Source organism: Camelina sativa, chromosome 12 (assembly GCF_000633955.1).
Source record: "Camelina sativa cultivar DH55 chromosome 12, Cs, whole genome shotgun sequence".
NCBI classification, from domain to species: Eukaryota; Viridiplantae; Streptophyta; class Magnoliopsida; order Brassicales; family Brassicaceae; genus Camelina; species Camelina sativa.
The window spans coordinates 13,445,370-13,454,357 of NC_025696.1; positions in this window are offsets into that span (position 1 = coordinate 13,445,370).

Here is an 8,988-nt window from a genome sequence, read left to right on the forward strand (position 1 = left end):
GACATCCAAGGAGTGATCGAGACAATCTGTCGAGATGGTCGAGAAAAGTGGTCGAGGCAATCTGTCGAGATGGTCGAGAAAAGTGGTCGAGACAATCTATCGAGATGGTCGAGAAAAGTGGTCAAGACAATCTGTCGAGATGATCGAGAAAATGGGTCGAGAAAATCCATCGAGAGAGTCGAAGGAGTCGAAAATGTCCGAGGAACGCCGAGAGAACCAACGATGTCCGAGGCATCGAGAACATTGTCCGGATATTGGTCGAAAGAGCCGATAGCATCCGAAGCATCGAGAGAATTGTCCGGAACTGGTCGAAGGATTATCGACGATGGTCGAGAACTGTCGAGAGTGCCGATAGTCGCGTCCGAGAGATATCGAGAAATTCGAGGATTGTCAAAGACGATGGTCGAGGAGGACGGAGCTGGTCGAGAAAACGCGGAAAACATTTTTTTCCCAATGAACTGACCAATCACCTTACATGCAAGGGATGCAGAAATAATTTTGGTGGTTTAAGAAGAATGGCGCGAGGAGATTGGGCGGTGTAATGCACGCTCCACATGCAGCCAAATTTTTGCCATTTGTCCAATTCCACTAAGGGAAGAGGAAGAGAAGTTGAGCCTATAAATAGGGGCTTAGTGGCTTCATTTGAGAAATTTCTCTCATTTCACTCATTCCACTCATTCCACTCAAAAGAAAAGCTTGCTTCTCTCTCTAAATCTAGAGAGAGAGTATCGAGAGAGGGAGAGTTTGTCGACAAAGATTGCCGAGAGAGTTGAGGGAGTTCGTCGAGAAGGAGATCAAAGCGAGGTGCTGCTTGTCGAGAGAGTCGAGGGTCTGCGGTGAAGCTGATCGAGAAGCTGTCAAGTGCGAAGGAATTGTCTGATCCGCGGTGCCGTGAAGTCCAATCATCATCGATCACATCCAGGTGAGTTCTGCGGTAATTGTTTGTTGCATGTAGACTAGATTCTTGATAGAATCAGTTAAATTGTTGCATGCATAAACTTGGTAGGATTCACGCTAGATTCATGTTAAAGATTACATCGAATTTGAGCAAGGAATCACCATGCAAGACTTCAAGTGAATTTGGTTGCATTTTAAGCAATTTTGGACTTGCATAAAATTTGGGTTTAGTCGCATGCATGATCGAACCTAGTTTTACTTGAAATTATTCTTGTTGAAAACCGGTTTCATGCATGATTAAATGATTAAGTATTTTGCAATATATTGCATAATTTTAATCAAGATTAAGACATGCTTAAATGAACCTTAAGGATTTAAATGATTAAATCAAATAGGTTGCATGTAAATTGGGAGTTGAAGTTTGTTAGCAATTTTGATTGCTTAAAAATGGTTGCATGCATGATTTAAACTTGGTAAAGTTTATTTGCGATTTTTATTGCATGATATTGAGTGAGGTTTTTCTTTGCATGCTTAAATGAACCTAAGAATTTAAAGAATTAAGTTGAAGGGTCTTGCATGCGTAAATTGGATTAGGATTTAAATGGTTAAATCATAAATGGTTGCATGCATAGTCGAACTTGTTGCATTAACTTGCTTAAGTTGCTTATATTGTTTGCATGCATGTAGAATAATCTTAAGTTGCTTGATTTATTTTCTTGCTTATTGTTGATTATTCCATGTTATATTGTTGCATGCATGTAGAATAATCTTAAGTTGCTTGATTTATTTTCTTGCTTCTTGTTGATTATTCCATGTTAATTTTCTTGCTTGATTTCATGCTAATGTGCTTGATTTATCAATGCTTGAACTTGTGGTTNTTTTATTTTAGCTAGTCTCTTGAATTTGTTTCTTGAGTCTTAGCTAGTGTAGTGTGTCGATAATTCTGGTTCCATAAGCGTGTGTCACGCGTGAGTTCCCGACGCTCACTCACGCGGGGACACTGTTACGGCTGGCTAGCTACCAGTGTAACCGCTACATGATGATGTAGCTAAAGGTGGGTTCATGCCGGAGAACTTTATGGTCTCGGCATAGGAGATGGTACGGAACAGAACAGATTATCGAAGGGCCCTAGGTGTAAAGAGTTACAGCATTCAAGTATTCCTTGTCTGAGTCTATTCGTCTTTACATGCGTGTGTTGTCTAAGATTTTAGGATAGTTCAAGTATCCCTTGTTTATTCTAGTCATCTTAGAGAGTTGCGTTTGGTTCAAGAGTCTAAGTGTTCCTTAGTCGTCTTGCGTTGTGTATAGCGATGTCTAGACCATCGATTCAAGTCGTTGGATCTAACTTTTCTCGCTTGTGTATGGTTTAAATTGCTTCCGCTATGACTTTTGTTGCGTTGCTTTGATTACTTGCTAGCTTGTTTGCCTTGCTTGTTTTCTTTGCTTGCCGGGGTAGTTGGGTTGGGAAGTTAGTATCCTGTTTAGGAGAAAGGGGTACTCAGGCTCACTGAGTAATCTTAGATTACTCATGATAATATTTTGGTCTTGCAGGGAAGCCTAAGCGAGTTTAGAGCCGGAGCAAACATTAGGGTACCGGATAGGGTTTTACGTGTTCTTTGTAAAATCTTATATTTTGTAAACGGTTATGTTTATTTTCCTGACTATCTTTATATATTACTTTAATGATTTATTTATGATGAATTATTTTATTAAAGTGATATATACGGTTTTCAGGAAAACATGGCAAGTTGCAAACGATACTTGGCCTTGTCCGGACCAACACAACGCGTGCTGTGGGACGCAAGGGTTGCAAAGCCTAAGCAAACCTCGGCCGTGGGCGGAGTCGCGTCCAGGAGGACTGGTTGGAAAGCTGCAGCTTCCGTCCCTCGACCGGACCACCAGGGTGCGGTTCCCACAACAAGTAGCGTTTCGGCGCCGTCCGATGGCCTCCGTGGTCATAGAGCGGTTCGGGGGCATTACAGTCTCTCTTGATTTCTAATTGAGAAGATACAATAAAAATATCTTTAATATTCTAACTTGCTCCCCAAGATTATTCTCCTAACCATAACTACCTCTATAAATAAATTGTAAGTAGAACAACTATTGTATTCATCTTAGCAATACAGAGTTCACCTTCTATTATCGTTAAAAAGTTTTTCAATAAAACTATGATTCACTCGGAGATCAGTTTTATTTTTCTCAGTTTTGATTCTTTTTATTTATTTCATGTACATATGAAGCTTTAATAGTTTTTAAAATGGTATTTTTTGTAGAATATATATATATATATATATATAATATGTGAAAAATATGATGTATACAAACGCAGAGAAACATTAGGTTTTTTGGTTGTTTTTGTTATACCTATGTTACTTTTTCTAATTCTCATTGATTATTTTTCTTTTTGTAATATTTATAATTCTTAATTCTAAATAATCGTAGATTTGAATTGGTTTTTAATTCCTTTATAACTATAGTAAGTAACATTTATATATGTGAAAAAAATTAGCATTTATATATTAGAACTTTATATAATACTACAAAAATATTTTAAAACGTCTTTGGACAATTTATGTTTAATTCATTTTTAGTCAAAAGTGTTTAATTATACCATATACCACATATAAAATTTTATAAATATGATAAAATGAGAGGGGGTTATATAGCAGGACGGTTTCGGATTGACATTAACATAAACTTAAATTTTCTTACATCTAATAAATTTGTCTACAAAACTAAAACAGTAAAACTTAAATTATAAATGTTAAACAATATTTCAACCAAAACACAATATAAAACTATATTAAACTAGAAAATAAAAATTCATCCAAAATCAAATCTGCATAAATTTTATAAGACATATGAAATACTACCAAAAATAACAAATAAATACAACATAAATTTTTATTTATAAAAACATAATCCTGCGGTCTACCGCGGGTTAAAACCTAGTTAGCTTAACAAAAACAAACAGAAATTTCTAAAAATATATATGATAAAGAACGCTATTCAAGAGGCACGATCTACGTTAATTATTTTATTTTTCATATGATACTAATATTTTATTAGTTTTTTGAAAGAACTAAAATCCCAAATTATTTGGTTAGCTAGATAGTTTATTTTTAGTTGTTCTACTTCACTTTTTTTCTCAAATCATTTACAATTATAAGATGTCAGTGTATTGTTCTTGTAGATATGTGACAAGAATTTATAAATCGAAAACAATATCGATTCTTAACTTGTCTGTTGATATATAATTCAAAACTAGATTAGGACCCGTGCTAGAGTACGGGTTGAAGCCTTTTATTTATATTATAATTTTAGAATAAAGTACAACTTTGAAGATCACGATTAATGATAGATTAAGACTTTAAAAACTTTTAAAATCAATCATATAAAATATATTTTATTCTAAAATTATAATATAAATAAAAGGAATTTTAATCCGTGTTATAGCACGGTCCTAATCTAGCATTAAGGTTTAATTTTTAATTTCTGAATACGATCTCGAAGTTCACGATTAATCTTGTTAAATTAGTGAAATTTGATTCCTTTTATGATTAAGAGTATATTTTTATCCCTTTAATAACTTTTTTATTGATGTGGTTTATCAATAAAATCTGTGGAAAAGAAATTGGTAATATTGTGATTCTAGATATTTTGAACTATATATGTGATCTTCCGAAAATAAAGTTTGAAATATCCATGAACTATCAATTTGGAATAACTCGTTTAAGATTTTCTATTATAATTAAGGTTTTATTTGTTATAATTAATATATGGATTAATTTATAATCTATGTATAACCTATTTGTAACCATTTATTAAATTATAAAGTCTACCAAAACTAGCCCTGGGCATTCGGGTTCCCGAACCCGATCGGGTTCGGGTTTTCGGGTTTAGACATATAGAACCCGTTCGGGTTTTCTATACTTTCGGGTTCGGGTTCGGGTAATACCTATTCGGGTTCGGGTTATTCGGGTATAGCCGAACTCAATCGAACCATGAACAAAAAAAAAAAACTAATTTTTCTTTTTTTATAAATTTTAGAAAACTTGTATATATATAAATATTTAACATTTCTTTTTGAGACAGAGAAACTGAAGTGGCAAAATGGTTAATGATGTACCTGTAAATGTTCAAGGTTGTGGGTTCAAATCCCCTAAAATACATATTTTTACATTTAATTCGGGTTAGTTCGGGTGGGCATTCGGGTTCGGGTATTACCCGAACCCGATCGGGTATCCGAACCTCAGAGGTATAAAACCCGATTGGGTTTTATACAATACCCGACCCGAAGTGGATCCCGAACCGAACCATCCACTTCGGGTCGGGTTTGGGTTTCGAATCCGGGTAATATGCCCAGGGCTAACCAAAACAATGTTGTGTACTTCCGTTTTATTATAAAGGGGATTTTTGGTGGCTAAACATTTGTTAAGTAAAAGAATCCTAATTTTTATGACTAGTACAACTAGTTTCATTTAAAGTTTTTTACTCTCGATAGCCTGGGCAAAATACCCGGATCCGAATATCCGATCCGAACCCGATTAAAAAAACCCGATCCGAATCCGTATCCGAAATTGTAAAATAGCCGAACGGGTTCTAAATCTCTAAATCAGAAAACCCGAATCCGAACCCGATTCGAACCGAAATCCGAACGGGTATCCGAATATACCAACATTATTAATATATAGTAGTAATATATTAGTAATATTTATAATTTTAATAATATAAGTGTTCAAAATATTCAGATTTTTAGATATTTTCGATAATTTAAAGTAATTAAACTGTTTATTAGTAAATTTGGGTAGAAAATACTCTAAATTTTTAGATATATTGCGTATTATTGAATATTTCAGACTAAATTAGATACTAAAATTTTGAGTTTTGTGAACTTCGGGTAATCCGAATCCGAATCCAAAATACCCGAACCGAACCCGATCCGAATCCGAAGTATAGAAATACCCGAACGGGTCCTATATCTCTAAACCCAAAAACCCGAAAACCTGAAATACCCGAACGGGTACCCAAATGTCCAGGCCTACTCTCGATCGTGGTCAAATAACAAAGTAGTTTGATTGTTCGAATATTTAACATTTATTAGTTGTAACAAAACATAAACTGGTCCACAAAAGTGATAGAAACAATCAAAAGCCAAAAATAAACAGAAGACCCTCGTAGAACGTCTTATCAATTTTGTCCTTAACTACTATATGTACACAGATAAATAAAAGCCCAAAAAAAATTTGACATATCAAACGTACTCAACTTTCGAAGGAAGCATTATTGAAAATTATTTGGACCCTCTCTTATGACATTTGTGGTTGAACATTATTATTATTATTGTTGACAAATCTCGTGATATTAATGGCTATACATGGGACATGTGTATATTGTATAGTCACACTCACATATAATCATGTATTGACTATTGTATATTTTAAAACTTTAAATATGTTTTTTTAATAACATTAGTTCTGCTCATACTTTAATAACATCTGGTCTTCTTGGAAGCTCAAGAATAACATCATTTTATTAGTAAATGGAACCATTCTTACGAAAGCATGAGATATTATTTATGTACACACTAGCCCAAAGAAAATAAATTATGCAGGTGGTATATATAGTCGTATAGTACCTGGCGTGTTAGAAATATATCCGGATTAAAAAATTTAAACAAGTATATAGCATTACTGTATATACAAAAAAAATGATATTAATTTGAAAGTTGGAGCTAATACTCAGTTCGCATTGCAAGTATACACGCGTAAGTATAAGTAATTAACGTGGCCTGTTATTCTCGTATTAATTAATCAATCAAAATTCAAAGTGTCCATCAAATCGCATTATTATTATTGTAATGTAAACCAAGTTATAAATGCACCGGTGGACATAAGTTTAAGGCATATTGAGTTCAAAGATTAGCACGGTCGTCGATGTCTGTCCAAATCATGACAATGTAAATCATATAATACGTGCTAATTCATTTTTAATTTGTTTTATATGAAAGATATAAATTTAAAGATATTTGATAGAGTGAATGTGATTAGATCTGATCGATGTCGTTGTCAAAACTTAATCGGCGGGATTGGTGGGGGAAAAAGAAATTATGGAGTGCATTTACATGATTCGATTTTAGATGTAGGTGGCGATGACGATAATTAATCATGATGTGAGTAATGACTATTGACTATGAATCTAACCTAACTCGATTTTCTTTGTGATAATTACTCCTTCGTTTTGTTACCATTTTAAACTTATCAACTTCGTTTTCGAACCTTTCTTTTTATTGCATAGTTATCGATTTTTGGCCCTAATCTATAACTTTTTTTTTTTTTGACAAAAACCCTAATCTATAACCTTTTTCCTTTATTTTCAGTATTCTTATGTCGTCCTTTTAAAAAAAAATTGGTCGTAGGATCGACGCTTTTGTATGTAGCGTACATGCATAGATTGCTATAAAACAAAGATAGACGTATATATATACAGATATTCTTTTAACAAAAAAGAAAAAAAAAAAAAGAAGCATATGTAGATATCCATTACTCATTTACACATTAGTTGCAGTTGCAAATAAAAACAAATAAATTACTTTATCAAAGCAAAGAGAACAAGAACTTGTTCCAAAGTAAAATTAAAAAAGTTTGGTCTCACGTTTGGAAAAGTGAAATTTAAAGGCGAATATTGGACCCCAAAAAAAAAAATATTTAGTTATAATGGACCAAATATATATCTAAGTAAAACGATATAAACCTGAAAAAAGACATAGACAAGAAAAACAAGTGTGAGTATATGATACTTTTTTGTGTTAAAGAAAGTATAAAATACTTCCACTTAAGTTTGGAGTTAACCAAAAGATTGGTTTGAACTATATTTGGTCTGACTTTTGTTTTTAGAGGATGACATAAGTAAAACTGAACGAGGTAGAGAAAACTTACTATAGTTACTACATTGAAAAAACTTCTTTAGAAATTTTAACCTAATAATATATTTTGTTACACAAAAATATGAAACAAGTGTGAATTGTGAATCACGGGAGCTAAATTGGTATTTGAGTCGATTCCTATATATGACGAAAGAGTCGGAAACCCAAAGCCGAATATTAGAAAGTAAAAATCCAGATTAGATACTCCAAATTTAATACTATTACGTGTGTGCACTTTGTTATAATTAGTTGGTTTACTTTTTTATCTCACTTTTTCTTTTTTTGTCCCAGTGACTTAAGCAAACATGAAGGAAGGTGAAAAGAAAAAAGATGCTAAGAAATGAGAATCCTATTATATAATGCCGATTTGCCATTATCCTTTACTCTATACTTTTATAATTATGAATTATTCAATAAATAAATAAAAAGATCACTCGAAAATCAGGTTGAAAGGCAAAGTGTCGATGTTTGGCTGGTGTCGGTCGACACCTCCCTTCCAGTTAGTCGATGTTTGATTTTCCTGGTTTGTGTGTTTGTTTGTTGCTTGTCTTGGAACTTTGGAATCATTGTTGCTTGTGTGTATAGCCCAGTAGATGGGAGGATTGCCTCACTGAGTGTTTATCAAATACTCATGCATCTCAATTTGTGTTTGTGGTGCAGGTAAAGGCAAAGTGTGATCGTGGAATCAAGGCAATGAAGAGGAGGATGTTCTAGGGATTCGATTGGATGTTGTCTGGCATTGCTAGGTTGCTAGAGTTGGGTCATTAGAAACATTGCTAGGTTGCTGGTTCCTTGTTTCTTGTTGTTTGGATTGATTATTGTTGATGATTATGGTTATTGGTTTTATTTGAAGTATTATTGGATATTATGTTGGTGTTGTTATTTCCGCTGATGTTTGTGATTGTGGTTAGGTGGCTAGTGGGTATAGGACCACTAGTTGTAGTTCTATTTATTATATTATATTTATTATTGTTATTTATTAAAAAAAAAAGAGGTCGGTCGTTTCAAGTATCTTAGTTATCAAGTCTAATGCCCTAAGTTATGAAACTTAATGGTGCGAAGCATCGCAAAAAGTCCACCATTTTTAATCCTTTTTGTAACCTTTTTGCGATGCTTCGTACCATTAAGTTTCATAACTTAGGGCATTAGACTTGATAACTAAGATA